This window comes from Notamacropus eugenii, chromosome 1 (assembly GCF_028372415.1).
Source record: "Notamacropus eugenii isolate mMacEug1 chromosome 1, mMacEug1.pri_v2, whole genome shotgun sequence".
NCBI classification, from domain to species: Eukaryota; Metazoa; Chordata; class Mammalia; order Diprotodontia; family Macropodidae; genus Notamacropus; species Notamacropus eugenii.
The window spans coordinates 32,374,184-32,389,840 of record NC_092872.1 but is presented as its reverse complement, the minus strand read 5'-3'; the positions used below and the strand labels follow the sequence as shown (position 1 = coordinate 32,389,840).

At 38.2% G+C, this 15,657-nt stretch overlaps 1 pseudogene; it reads left to right on the top strand.

The window, feature by feature from the left end:
- Positions 1-11,866: 11,866 nt before the first annotated feature.
- LOC140522495 (eukaryotic translation initiation factor 2D pseudogene) lies at positions 11,867-13,724 on the top strand (annotated as a pseudogene).
- The last annotated feature ends 1,933 nt before the right edge of the window (positions 13,725-15,657 follow it).

Below are 15,657 nucleotides of genomic sequence, written 5' to 3'. Positions count from 1 at the left end.
GGATGCCTGGAGATGATCCAGGGTGAGGCAATTGGGATTAAGTGACTTGCCCAAGGTCAAACAGCTAGTGAGTGTCCAGTGTTTGAGGTGAGATTTGAACTCAGGTCCTCCTGACTCCTGCACTGGTGCTATATCCACTGCACCACCTAGCTGCCCCACTATGCTTTAGTTTGTAATCAAAACAAACTTATTTTAAAAGAATCTGGACAGAGCCAAGATGACAGACCAAAAGGAAAAAGTACAGGATAGCTCTCAACCACATGTCCTATATAAAGATTTATAAAATTCACCAATCCAAATTTTACATGGGAAATTCAAGAAAAAAAAAAGTTTCAGTGAATGATTTATTTTTCCAGCCCAGGTCAGTGTGGGAAAAAAAAAAGTTTACAGACACAAGAAAAGGTTTAGGTAGGAGTTTCATGTGGCAATTCTATTGTAGCAAGTGAAAGAGATCACAAGCTGTGCATCAGTGCTATAAGAAATCCTATACCCACACAAAGGGCTCAACCTTGTGCAGAATGAAGGAACATATTCCAACTGTCAGATCTCTTGGTTACCATTCATTTCTGAATGATATTCAGCGAGGTGATTGAGGACAGAACTGGGACATAGTGATAGTGTTCCAGAATGAGGAGCTTTCATGGACCCTAACCTGAATATTGACCAAGGAGAAAAATCAGAATCAAGGAGGAGATGTGTGGTTCTGATCTCAGCAACAAAGCATGGTCTCAGTTTCAGCATCCAGACAAGTCAGAGGTATGTGGGTGAATAATGAGGACAAAAATCTCAAATCAATATGGATTTTACAGTTCTCTCATTCTGAAGGTGTAGAGCTTTGTAGCCAGCAGAGAGTGGTTGGGTCTCGGAGCTGTCTACTGGACTCCAACCAGGGACAAGGCTAAAGGTGTATTGCTGAGACCCAGATCTAGGCCAGGTAGATGCAGAACTCAGACCAGGAGAATGATGATCAACTTTTCCCTGGACAACTTTGAGAGCACTGAAAGTGAGAAGGTCCCATCTTGAGCCATTTCTAAGATGATGTAATATATGTAAATTTGTAAATATAATTAACCACGTTAATAACAAAACTATATAATTATACTAATAGATGCAGACTTTTTAATATTAAATTTTTTATTTTTGTTTTTTCTCAATTGCATATAAACAAAATATTTTAACATTCATTAAAAAAATGAGTTCCAAATTTTCTTACTCCCTCTTTTCCCTAAACCCTCCTCAAGAAGGCAAACAATTTTGTATAGATTATACATGGGCAGTCATACAAAAAATCTCCATAATAACCAAGTTTCAAGAGAAAATTTACCTCACTGGGACCAACAGCTTGGTAACTACTCTTGTTGAAGTAATCAAGATTGGTTTTCGTCTAACAATAATATGGTTTGTTGCCACACTTAAAACCTTTCTATCTTACAATCAGTTGTCATAGCTTTAGGAAATGCATGTTTATCTGTATGCCATAATGGGCATGACAAAAGGACCCAAGAGAATCAAGAAACATATTCAGTCACTTTATACATCTACATTTGCTACCCAATATATACACCATATACATAGCCATTAAAAGTGTCTTTCACTGAGACAGAATAATTGGCTACACTGCATTGGGCACCCAGTATTCCTGCATAGGCAAGCCCGATGTGCTTGGAGACTGAGAAATCAAGGGCATTTGTCTGTGACCTAAGGAAATCATAGTGGCCTAAAGTCTAACAATTTCTTTTCTGGAAACATATTCAAATCCTCTCTAATGCATAAAATTGGCTTGGATATTAATGCCATTTTGCCTTCAAATTAGTTTGGTGAATTCAGACCAAGTTTTAAACCCCTGAAAATAAGTCTGATGGTAAATGCTGTGGCAGTATGATATCATGTGTTTATCCTGTAATCATAAGAGTTAAGATTGTGGGAGAGATATCAAATTGCTTTTTTATATCTTCACACTTTTCTTCATATGAGGTAGAGAAATATATTTAAAAATAAGCCTAAACAAACCAATGTTCCTTGTATTTGAGAGCTTTTCCAAAGTATCAGTGTTTTAAATGATTATTTTTAGATAGAGGCCAAAAGAGCACGGAGAAGAGCCTTTAGCTTGAAGGCCCATCCTCTTTTCCTTCCCTCTCTCCCTCTCTCCCATTCTCTCTCATTCTCTTATATTCCCTTTCCTCTCCCATTCCACCCATCCTTTCTCCTCTCTTCTCCACTCATTCCTCCCTCAGCAGGCATTCTAGGTATATGTGATAGTTTGTTTTGCTTGTACTTCCCATCATATTCTCTTTGTAGCTTCTGTAAAAGCCATGCAATTTGACCTGGAGCTTCACTGGGAGTAAGAGGCTGCATGGAGCTCGTGTGGTCCTACAGTTGTACCCTTTTGGTGTTCTATTTACATATATCCATAATGTTCTTTTTTTGGAAATTTTTTTTCACATTTTTATGTAAAGTTTTATATTCCTATTTCTATCCTTTCCTTCCCCATCCCTGAGACAATAAGCAATCAGATATGTTATGTATGTGCAATTATGTAAAACATTTTTCATTAGTCACTTGGTATAAAAACACTAGAATAAAAGAGAAAAATGAAAGAAAGTGAAAAATAGAATGCTTCAGTCTGTATTCAATCCATATCAGCTCTTTCTCTATGAGCAGATAGTATGCATCATCATTAGTCCTTTGAGATTGTCTTGGATCATTGTATTGTTGGGAATAGTTAAGTCATTCACAGTTCTTCATCTAACAATATTTCTGTTGCTGCATATGACATTCTCCTGGTTCTGTTCCCTTCACTTTGCATTAGTTCATGTAAAGTCTTTCCAGGTTTTTATGAAACCATCTTGCTTGTCATTTCTTACAATATAATAGTATGGCATTGCAATCATGTATCACAGCTTGTTTAGCCCTTCTCCAACTGAGGCATCCCTTTAGTGATGTTTCTAGGGTATACATAAAGGGTAGGTGCAGTTTTGTAGGCCTTTGGGCCTAATTTCAAATTGTTCTACAGAATGGTTGAAGAAGTTGATAACTCTGCTAACCTATCTGTTAGCAAACTCTGGAGTAATTTTGTTTTGAAATGACCGAGGGGTGGGGCCCTGCTGCTGGGTTGCTGTAGAAACAGGATCTATCTGCTAGTAGATCCCAGGGGCAGGGTCTCTATGTTGGCCTGCTTTGGGGTAGGGCTTCACTACTGAACAGCCAATGAGATCAAGTCCTCATTGGTACCTTGTACTGGGGAGACAGCTCATTTGCTTAGGGGTTTGCTGACTTGAAGGAGAACAGGGCCCTACTAATAAATTGCCCAAGGCTTATAGCCTTGCTGAAGGCATACTGCTGCTCCTCTTTGACCTTGCTTGCCTTCCACCCTAGTGAAACAGAACATTCCTGTCAGGGTGATAAGCTGCTTCCCTGCTATTAAAATTTAGATTCCCAAAGTATGCCCCCTAGGGGCCACTGAAATGATTCTGGCAGAGGCATAATAGCCTTGTGTACGATTGCATAAAAATAAGGGTCAGGTGGACGTATAAGGAAAGAAGAGAAGAGATGAAAATTTTGAAAACTGTTTGTGCATGTTTTATCTCTTGTGCAACAGAGTTAAAGCCATAGCAATTACATTACTTCCCAAATAGTCACACACAAAATGCAAGTTATAACCAATCAGTGGTCAAGTCTGCTGGCAGGTCTTAACTAGCAAGTGTTGGCAGGCCAATGTATTTCACATCATTGGGAAGTCCAGCATTCATTGGCAGGAATGTGTGCATGTAGTGACTTGTTTACAAAATGATTCTTTATGATTATATGATGAAATATTGTATCATCAAAATTTCAAGACAAGAAAAAGCACAAAATTAAAGAAATGATTAAATTTAAGATGCATCACTTTAAAAAGGAATGTATATATATATAAACATATAGGTATATATGTATATGTATACATATATGTATATATAAACATATATGTATATGTATATATACATATATGTACATATATGTATATATATACGTGTGTGTATGTATATATATATATATATATATATATATATATATATAATGAGATGATAGAAATTTTAAAAAATTAAGGGTTGAAGAAAGTGGATTTCCAGGATGGTGCTGAGTAATTTTTTTAATGGGAGAATGATAGGCCAAATAAGTTTGGGACCCTCTGCCCTAGATGGATTCTGAGGTGATTTTCTAGTTGTTTGGAGGGAAATTTAGGAGGACTTCAGAGGGTTCCTTCCTCACTTTGCAATCTTGGCACAGGAAATGTATCCATAATTAAAAAAATATTTTATACACTTTACACCTTTCTAACCATGATTTTGGAGACCCCAAGATTATTAAGATCCTCTTAAGATGAGAAGTATTAAGTAATTTTTCATTCTTCTACTTTCTACATAGCAGGGCTTACAGTGACTGTTTAAGTAAACCTAATGACCACTTGAACCTTCTCAAAGAGGGCTTTCTTTATCCTACTTGTTTCCATGTACAATTCTAGAATATTTTATAGCATTTCTGTATTCAGCCATTGCTTTAGTTATAAAATGTTTAAAATACAAAGTAATTAAACGAAACACAACATAAGTGCTCCTTCTGTGCCCTTTTAATGGCTCAACAATTTTTTTTTTTTGTGCAGAGTTTATTTTTTACATCTTCATTTTTAATGTCCCCTAACATTTCAGGCATAATTGAACAAACTAAAGTATCTTTACTCAAGACTACCCAGGAGGCATTTGAGCCAGATGAGGGGAACAGTGACCAAATTAAGTTCTTTATCTTAATTCCTTCAAACATTTGAGTTACATTTCTATTTAACATGCCTTTCTCTTTACCCTCAATTTCCCTTTCTCTCCTGTGTCTCAAGTAGGCTTGATGATGAGGGGGATTTTTTTTATGCCATGAAAATTGTTGTCATTTGCAAAAGTAATCAAGCTGCTGATATCAAGACATAATATTGTCTGGGACAATAACTTTGGTAAACCCATTGACTTTTTTGTTGTTAAAATGGTATCAAACAGACTTGTTATGTTTACAGCATGAATATAATCCATATTCTATGGACATAATTATAATCTATATACTGTGAATATAATTACAATCCATACACTATGGATATAATTATAATTCACACATCCAACCATCTTTGATTTCTTTAACAAACTATAATGGATATGTCAGTAAAGAATTTAAGCAATTTACAAAACTATTATGTTTTAGGGTTCTTTTGTCTTCTGTGATATTTAACTCCACAGAATTCTTACCCATTAAGAAAAGCCACCTTTTTTGTGTCTCAAGGATCTAAGGAGTTCTCCTGATTTTATTACACTAGAATTCAAGGGAAAATTATGAATTATTCCTATCTATCCCCTTCACTATTTTTTCACTTTAAGTGTCCTCATCCTTTTTCAAATGATACTATTCAGATTGTTTCATTATGAAGTATTTTAAGGCATTTCATGTTTTCTAAATATTGTATAATATTACAACCAACAGTTTTATCAGACACTGTTAGAGGTATAGAAGAAGGATCTGTGAACTGAGACTCAAGAGATCTTGTCTGATTTCCTGATTTTGCCCATCAAAATCTAGCTGTATGTCCTTGAATAAATCACACAACTAATTTAGAATTAACCAAAATTAAGTCATAAAAGTGAAAGGATAAGAGCTTCTGAACTATATTATTTTTTTTCCATTTTGACCTTAGTCTAACCAGATTGTTCCAGAAAAAGGACTGAGAGTATTGCATAATTATTATTGGCCTGAGGGGGATGACCTATGGCTGGGAAGCCCTTATCTTTTCAAAGCCAATTCTACAGGAATGGCTCATGGTTTCTGTCCTTTGCCAAGCTGAATTCAGATCAGTTTTCATCTAGTCCTCTTGTGCTTTCTTTAGGCAGTATATTGTTTGCTAGTGCTATCAATGGCTAAGATGACATGAAGAGGAAGAAAATAAATTAAAAATGTTAAAATCAAAATCTAAAGCCCACTCTGTCATCATTAATAAAGAGTGAATTTGGATCTGGATTTGTTTAGTTTGCCAGCAACACTGTGTACAAGAGTAACCTCAATCATCAGCCACAGGACTGTATTCACAGTGATGATATAATGTTCTATTCCATTTATCAAGGGACCTGTAAGCTAAAAGCTAGGAAGATGCAGCTGATTGGTTTCAGTTTTCAGCAGGGAAATCTTCATCTCCTAATTGAATAGAAATTGATTTTTCAACAATGAGACTCCTGGCCCAGGAATAGGACTCAAGAAGGCACGCAAAAAGTAAAGAACCAGCATACAAACTGAACATTTACAGGATTAGGTGAATGGGGAATATGGAAGTTCTCTTTTAGTTGACAGATTCGCATTTTATCTCATTTTGAGTGAATGCTTCAGTCATTCGAGTAGCTAGTGGTCACCCCCAACAAACAAGGTAAAAGACATATGCTCCTCATTCTCTACCTCCCTATCCCTAGGCTTCATGTACAGTCTTGAGCTGAGGATATAACTGTCAGAGCATAAAGAAAATTCATTATTTGGCTACACAGAGCTGTGGGATTTTGTAAAAATCTTTGTTAAAATTCTTAGTGATAGGAAATAGTTTGAACTCTAAGCAACAAAGATAGGACTGAGAATACTAACCCAGTCATTCCAAAAAAACCCAATGTAATGTAAAAAACAAACCAAATCAAGTCATAATAGTTTTGACAGGGATAATAAGGTAGTTAAACCATGAGATTTTCCATAAGCTAGAGCTGGGTAAAGAGTTCAGGGTTTAAATGAAGTTTCCTATAGCCTGTAGGTATAGTATTGAATGAGGTTAAATGAAATCCAAATATTCATTTTGATCCCACTCAGAAAGCATTTATTAAGTACTTATTATGTGTCAGGCACTTTGCTGGGACCCAGAGATATAAAGGAAAAATAAAAGCTGTCAAAGAACATGTATTCCTGTTAAAACACGTCCACAGATAATTGAATATTGTTGTTCAGTAGTTTTCAGTTGTGTCCAACTCTTTGTGACCCTGTTTGGGGTTTTCTTGGCAGATATTTTGCCAAGTCACTTGCCATTTTTTTTCGCCAGCTCGTTTTACAGATTGACTTAGGCAAACAGGAGTAAGTGACTTGCCCAGGGTCACACTGCTAGTAATTGTCTGATGCCAGATATGAAGTTAGGAAGATGAATGTTCCTGACTCTAGGCCTGGTACTCTATCTGTTGCATATCTAGCATCCCTAGAAAAGTAAATACAAAATTGCAATGTTTACAGATTAAAATAAATCATAGTGTGATACCGCAAAAATTTTGTCAGGAATTTTAAAGTCAAGAATGACCTAAGGTGACAGGCAAATCAAAAGAAAAACTTTTAAAAGGATGCTTAAAATTAAAAAAAAAAAACAATTATATTGGGAAAAGAAGAGAATCAAAGTAAGAATAAGAAACCTCTCCCTATGACCAATAAGATGGTAATAACTTAGAAACAAGACAGAGCTGATTACGTATGTTGCTTTAGTTTTCTCTGTTAAAAAAACAATGCTCTTTGGATCTGAAATGAAAAAGCATAAATGAAAAATTGGGAAGCTGATACCAAAGAGAAGGACAAACATAGCAAGAGAACATTTAGCCACCACTGATAAAATCAAACCACTTGGCCCAGATGAGCAACAGTCTTGAACTGGTAGATGTAATTGCTGATCCCTTTTCAGTGATAAGTGAAAAATCATGGAGTGTGGATGAGAGATTACAACTGGAGACAAACCAATACCCCTCTGCTCTAAAAAAACAACAACAATAACGAAAAACAAACAAACAAAAACAAAAACAAGAGAATCTGTTAACTAAAGACTTTTAATTCCCAAGAAAATTCTAAGATATAGGCAGATTTTCTCATGGCAGGAAGTGAAGAGAAATTAAGCCTCTTGATAAGAGTGAAAGAGAAGAGTGTAAAAGATTAACATTAAGAAAAAAAAATAAGATTTAACAACCCGTTCCATCATTTCCTGGCAAATAGAGGAAGAAGAAATGGAAGCATTGTCAGATTTTATATTCTTGGGCTCAAAGAACGCTGAAAACAGAGACTGCAGCCATGAAATTAGAAAACGCTTGCTCCTTGGAAGGAAAGTTACGGCAAACTTGGCTAAAAAGCAGAGACATAACCTTGCTGACCAAGGTCTGTATAATTCAAAGTTATGGTTTTTCCAGTAATAATGTATGGCTGTGACAGCTGGATTGTAAGGAAAACTAAGTACCACAGAATGGATACTTTTCAATAGTGGTGCTACAGAAGACTTTTGATAATCCCTTGGTCAGTGAGGATGTTAAATCACTCAATACTTAAAGAAATTAATTCAGGGAGGGGCAGAGCCAAGATGGCAGAGTAGAAAGATGCACATACTCTAGCTCTGCACCCACAGCCAATAAAATACCTTTAAAGAATGACTCTCAAAATAATCTAGAGCAGCAGAAGCCAAAGAACAATGGAGTGAAAGAGATTTCCAGCCCAGGGTGACCTGGAAGGCCAAAGAGAAAGGTCTGTCACATTGGATGTAGAATGGAGCCCAGCTTTTGCCATGCAGTGCCCAGAGGAGCAGGGCAGGAACAGGCCTCAGGGGAGGAATCCCCAACAGCATCAGAGGTTCTCAGATTCCTAACCCACAGGTGACAAAGGCAGCCTCAAAGGTCAGTGAGAGGGCTTTTTCAGATGGGCCAGAAGGGAAAAGGGTCCCCCTCAGCAGCAGCCCCAGACAGCTGCAGCAGAGGCAGCAACAGCAGGAGCTAGCATTGTTGGAGCACTCAGTTTAAAGCCCCTGGGGGCACTGAGCAGCTGATCTTAATCCCACACTGAGTGAGGGCCTGCCCCTGGGAACCTTCCTCCTAAAGGCATTGGGGGAATTGAGCAGCTGATCTGTATCTGAGCACTGAGTGCAGTCATGGCACAACTGGAGGCAGTTGTGGAGAAGGAATTCTACTACTTGCAGATTCTGGGCAGAAAAGTTTCTGGTTGCTCTGAGACTAGTGTGGAGGCTTGATTGTGCCACTGTGGAGCAATCTTACAGGTCCCCAGAGTATGTACTATTCTTGACAAAGGACACAAAAGTCAAGTAACTGGTTGGGAAAATGCCCAAAAAAGGGGGAAAAGAATAAGACTATATAGAAGGTTACTTTCTTTGTAAACAGATATTTTTTCCCATCCTTTCAGATAAGGAAGAAGAATGCTTACCATCAGGGAAAGATACAGAAGTCAAGGCTTCTGTATCCCAAACATCCAAAATAAATGTGCAATGTTCTCAGACCATGGAAGAGTTCAAAAAGAATTTTGAAGATAAAGTAAGAGAGGGGGAAGAAAAATTGAGAAGAAAAATGAGAGCAATGCAAGAAAATTATGAAAAGTGAGTCAACAACTTGCTGAAGGAGACTCAAAAATGCTGAAGAAAATAACACCTTTAAAAATAGGCTAACTCAATTGACAAAAGAGGTCCAAAAAACTAATGAGGAGAAGAATGCTTCAAAAAGAAGAATTTGCTAAATGAAAAAGGAGATTCTAAAGTTCACTGAAGAAAATAGATTTTAAAAATTAGAATGGAAGAGATGGAAGCTAATGACTTTGTGAGAAACCAATGAATTACAAAACAAAACCAAAGGAATGAAAAAATAGAAGATAATATGAAATATCTCAATAGAAAAACAACTAATCTGGAAAATAGATGCAGGAGACACAATTTAAAAATTATGGGACTTCCTGAAAGCCATGATAAAAAAAAAAAAAGCTTAAACATCACCTTTCATGAAATTTTCAAGGAAAACTGCCCTCACATTCTAGAACCAGAGGACAAAATAAATATTGAAAAAAATCCATGGATCACCTCCTGAAAGACATCCAAAAAGAGAAACTCCTAGGAACATTGTAGCCAAAATCCAGAGTTCCCAGGTCAAGGAGAAATTATTGCAAGCAGCTAGAAAGAAACAATTTGAGAATAAAGGAAGGGTGTGGTGTTAGAAGGGTGGGCAGATTGGTAGAAGGTGTAAACAGAATACTTGGCATTTTAGGGTGGGGGGAGGAGAGAGATGGGGAGAAAATTTCAAACTCAAAATTTTGTGGAAACAAATGTTGAAAACTTAAAATAAACAAATAATTTAAATGAAATGAATATTTGGGAAGAAAAGAAATAAATTCAGGCTATTTACTGGAAAGTCAGATACTGAATCTGGTGCTTAAACACTTTTACCACATAATGGGAAGACAGGAATCATTGAAAAATACCTTAATTTTGGGAAAGATTGAAGACAAAGAAGCGAAGGGACAATAGAGGTCGAGATGGATGGATAAGATCATAGAAACACTGAACATGAACTAGAAAAGATTTTGAGAGATAGTGGAGGATAGAATGGCTAGGCATTCTGTGGTCCCTGAGGTCATAAACAGTTCAACATAGCTGAACAATTGCACAGCAACAAAAAGATAGATTAAGTGAATACTTAGAGAGATTATCAGCCATGGAGATATATCATGGCTACATCAAAAACAAGTTTTCTAATCTTACTAAATAGAAAAAAAACATTCAGGAGATTGTAATAATTATAGTTCATTTAAATTTTAGCATGATATTTGATAAAGTATCTTATGCTTCCTGTATATAAGAATTGTAAATTTAGCTCATAGGAGAAGATGGCAGAGTAGAAAGATGTGCCTACTCTAGTTCTCCCCTCATAGCCCATAAAATATTTCTAAAAATGGCCATAAACAAATTCTAGAGCAACAGAAGTCGCAAAATGACAGAGTGAAAGAGATTTCCATCCCAAGGCAGCCTGGAAGGTCAATAGGAAAGATCTATTGAACTCAGAGCACAGTGCAGCCTAGCATTGGCTGCACCACCCAGCATGGACACGACTGGAGCAGTCTTCAGGGCATGGAAGAACAGGGAGCAGCTGCAGTTCCCAGATTTCTCAACCCACAAAACCAAAAGACAGCTTCAAAAGTCAGTAAGAAAGCTCTTTTACTTGGATCAGAAGAGAACATGGCCTGGCCCTGACCCCAGGGCAGTGGAAGTTACTGCAGCAATATCCCCTTTTGGAGCCCTCCTAAAAACCCTTGGGGAATCAAGCAGCTGATCTGGATCTCAGCCCTGACAGGCAGTCCTGGGGTGTAAATGAGCACTGCAGTGGTGAGCTGGAGGCAGCTGTGGGGAGGGAATTCTACTCACAGATCCTGGGCAGAAAAGCTTAGCGTTGCTCACAGATGAGAATACAGGTTTGTGCCACCTTGGAGGACCTAAGAACTTACAGGTCCCTAGAGAATACTATCCACTTGAAAAAGGACTCAAAAGTCAAGTAACTAGATGGAAAAATGTTCCCAAAAGAGAAAAAACTAAGACTACTAAAAGTTACTTTCTTGGTGAACAGGTTTTTCTTCCATCCTTTCCAATGAGAAAGAACAAAGCATGCCATTAGAGGAAGACGTAAAAATCAAGGCTTCTGCACACAAAACCTCCAAAATAAATGTCCAATTGTCTCAGTTCATGGAAGAACTCACAAAGGATTTAGAAAATCAAGTAAGAGGGGAGGAGGAAAAGTTGAGAAGAGAAATGAGAGTGATACAAGAAAATCATGAAAAGGAAGTCAACAGCTTGCTAAAGGAGACCCAAAAAATGCTTAAGAAAAAAACACCTTTAAAAATAGACTAACTCTTTTTAGGAGCAGGACTAGCATGGTGGCCCTGAGGGCCACGAGCCAGGAACCAAGTGGGTCGTGGCCCTCTTGAGGTCCCCTCATTAGCAGGTGTGCTGGGACAGCCCCAGCACAGTACAGCCCAGGCCTAGCCTCCGCCCCCCACCATCTTTCTCTGGTGGCAGTGATGGCAGCAGCATGGTGCCATCATGTTCACTAAGTCCTTTCAGGTTAAGTCCAATACGGCTGTCAAGGGCTCGGACAGAAGAAGCTGCAGGCTGATATGGCAGCTGCTTTCCCTGCCTTTGGGTCAGAGCAGCTGTCAGAACTAGTGCCTGGGAAGGATAATCTCAACATTGTGAAGCTCTATGCTCACAAAGGAGATGCAGTCAATGTGTATGTCACTGGTGGAAACCCTGTTCTGTTTGAGCTGAAGGAAACTCTGTATCCTACAGTGTATACCTTATTGTCTTACCCTGGTCTTCTGCTGGTCTTCACAACATGGCCTCCTGTGCTGGAGAAGCTGGTTGGCCGAGCAGATTTGATGCTGCCTGGGCTCACGGTGCCACCTGGTGGTTTGCCTCAGGTACAACAGGGTGACTTCTGTGCCATCACTTTGCTCAGGAGCAAGGATCGTTACAATTGGAGTGGCCACCATGTCTATAGCTAAGATGCTGGTCTCTGAACTGAAGGGGAGAGGTTTTATGGTGCTTCATACCTACCTTGACCATTTGTAGCAATTTGGGGCCAAATCATCTCCACCCTCCATTGCCCTGTTGGACCAGGATCTTCTAGAGTGTAGAGGGAACATTAAAGAGGAGGGGCCAGTATAGGTAGATTCTGTTCTTCAGGGAAACATGGAATGTCTCACCCTGCAAGGAGACATTGAGAGCAGCATGGCTCATAAGGCACCTCCTTCACAAGCCACCAAGGAATGGAGGGAAGCACGAATGGACCAAGACCCAGCTGATGGCAAGACCTTTCAAGAGCAAATGGATGAACTGTTGCTGAGATGTTTCTTCCATGCCCTGAAGTGCCAGGCCACAAAGACTGGCCTCCCTTTACTCACCAGTACTTTCCTGGGTAGCCACATGTTTTTCTGCTGCCTTGAAGGACAACAGTTGGACATAAAAAAGTCAAGCTACAAAACGCTCTCCAAGTTTCTGCACCACATGATGAAGGAGCAGATTGTACAGGTGAAAGAACTGAGCAAAGGTGTGGAGAGCATTGTGGCAGTGGACTGGAAACACCCCAGGATTACATCTTTTGTCATGCCTGAGCCCTCCCCAACTGCCCAGAGTGTTCAAGAGGATACCAAAGAAAAGCTTTATCACCCACCAGAGATCAAACCACTTTACTGTATCCCAGCCAACATGACTTCTCTCTTCCAGGCATCTGGTCACACGAAGGGGATCACCCTCTCAGGCAGTGAAGTCCGTGCAATCATCATTGACTATGCAAAGAAAAACAATCTGATTGATGCAAACAACAAAATCTTGTGAAGATGGATCCCATTTTGTGTGACTGCATCTTGGAAAAAGCCGAACAACGCATAATATTGAGGCTTTCTTGGGATAAACTCATTGAAAGGTTCCTGCAGAGATTGAAGCCTGCCTATCAAATGACCTTTTATGGCCAAGAGCCTATTGTGAAGAAACTAAGAATCTGTCCAATTGACATCACCTTAGCACAGAGAGCATGCAATGAAAAGGTGACCTTGATCCATAACCTGGAGGTCTTTGGTCTTGACCCACATTCCATGGCTGCCATCCCGCAACAACAGGGAAGGCCAGTGCCACCATCACCCCTGTCCCAGGGCCTAAGGATGCCATTCAGGTCCAAATCCAAGGAAATCAGATCAATCATTTAAGTCGGCTCTTGCTTGAAGAATATGACATCCCTCGAAAATATAGCCAAGGTTTGGAAAAGGCTCCCAAGACTGGCAAGAAGAAGTCATGACTAAATTACACATTTCTGGGAAATCTCTGAGTGATTTTTCAATCTTTGAGAGGATGAAATGTAATTCTTTACCGAAATATATTTTTATTCTCATGCTCCTTAAAAAAAAAAAAAAAAAAAAAAAAAAGACTAACTCAACTGGCAAAAGAGATCCAAAAAGCCAGTGATAAGAAGAATGCTTCATAAAGCAGAATAAGCCAAGTGGAGAAGGACACTCAAAAGCTCACTGAAGAAGACATTTCTTTAAAAATTAGAATGGAGCAGATGGAAGGTAATGACTTTATTAGAAACCAAGAAATTCCAAAACAAAACCAAAAAAATGAAAACAATAGAAAATAATATAAAATATCTCATTGGAAAAACACCTGACCTGGAAAATAGATCCAGGAGAAACAATTTAAAAATCATGGGACTACCTGAAAGCCATGATCAAAAAAAGAGCCTAGACATTATCTTCCATGAAATTATTAAGGAAAACTGCCCTGATGTTCTAGAAACAGAAGGTAAAATAAATACCAAAAGAATCCACTGATCACCTCCTGAAAGAGATCAGAAAAGAAAAACTCCTAGGAATATTGTAGCCAAATTCTAGAGTTCTTAGGTTAAGGAGAAAAGAATGCAAACAGCCAGAAAGAAACAATTTGAGTATTATGAAAATATAATTGGTATAACACAAGATCTAGCAGCTTCTACCGTAAGGGATCAAAGGGCTTGGAATGTAACATTCCAGAAATCAAAAGAACTGGGATAAAAACCAAGAATCACCTACCCAGCAAAACTCAGTGTAATACTTCAGGGGAAAAAATAGTCATTCAATGAAATAGAAAACTTTCAAGCATTTTTGATGAAAAGACCAGAGTTGAATAGAAAATTTGACTTTCAAATACAAGAATCAAGAAAAGCATGAAAAGGTAAACAGGAAAGAGAAACCATAGGTACTTACTAAAGTTGAACTGCTTACATTCCTACATGGAATTTGGAACTCTTGAAACTTTTTTCAGTATCTGAGTAGTTGGTGGGATTATATATATATATATATATATATATATATATATATAGACAGAGGGCACAGGGTGAGTTGAATAAGAAGGGATGATATCTAAAAAAATAAAATTAAGGGATAAGAGAGGCATATATTGGGAAGAGAAAGGGAGAAATGGAATGGGGCAAATTATCTCTCATAAAAGACACAAGTAAAATCTTTTTCAATGGAGGGGAAAAAGGGAAGGGGAGAGGGAAAAGTGAAGCTTGCTCATCACATTTGGCTCAAGGAGGGAATAACATGCACACTCAGTTTGGTACGAAAATCAGTCTTACACTACAGGAAAGTAGGGAGAAGGGGATAGGTGGGATATGGGGGGAATGATAGAAGGGAAGGCAAATGGAATGTGGGAGGAATTAGAAGTAAACATTTTTGGGGAGGAATAAGGTCAAAAGAGAGAATAGAAGAAATGGGGGGGGCAGGATAGAATGGCGGGAAATATTATTTGCCTTTCACAAAACATGACTATTGTGGAAGTCTTTTGCATAACTACACATATATAGTGTATGCTGAATTTCTTGTCTTCTCGGTGGGGATGTGTGGGGAGGGAGGAAGGGAGAGAAATAGGACCTGAAAGTTTTAGGAACAAATCTTGAGAATTGTTTTTGTATGTAACTGGGAAATAAGCAATACAGGTAATGAGATATAGAAATTTGTCTTTCCCTACAAGAAAAGACAGAAGATGAGGATAAGAGAAGAGAGGGGTATGATAGAAGGGAGAGTAGATTGGGGGAAGGTATAATCAGAATGTACGGTGTCTTGGAGTGGGTAATGGTAAGAGATGGGGAGAAATTTTGGACCTCAAAATCTTGTGGAAATGAATGTTGAAAACTGAAAACAAATAAATAAACCTTAAAATTTGTAAATTTAAGGACTAGATAATGTTGAATGGTCAGACTGATAGATTTGAACCTCAAAGGGATGTTAAAAGTCATCAAATATAAAACTTTTATTTTACATATGAGGAAACTAAGGTTTCAGAGAGATGAAGGGATTTGG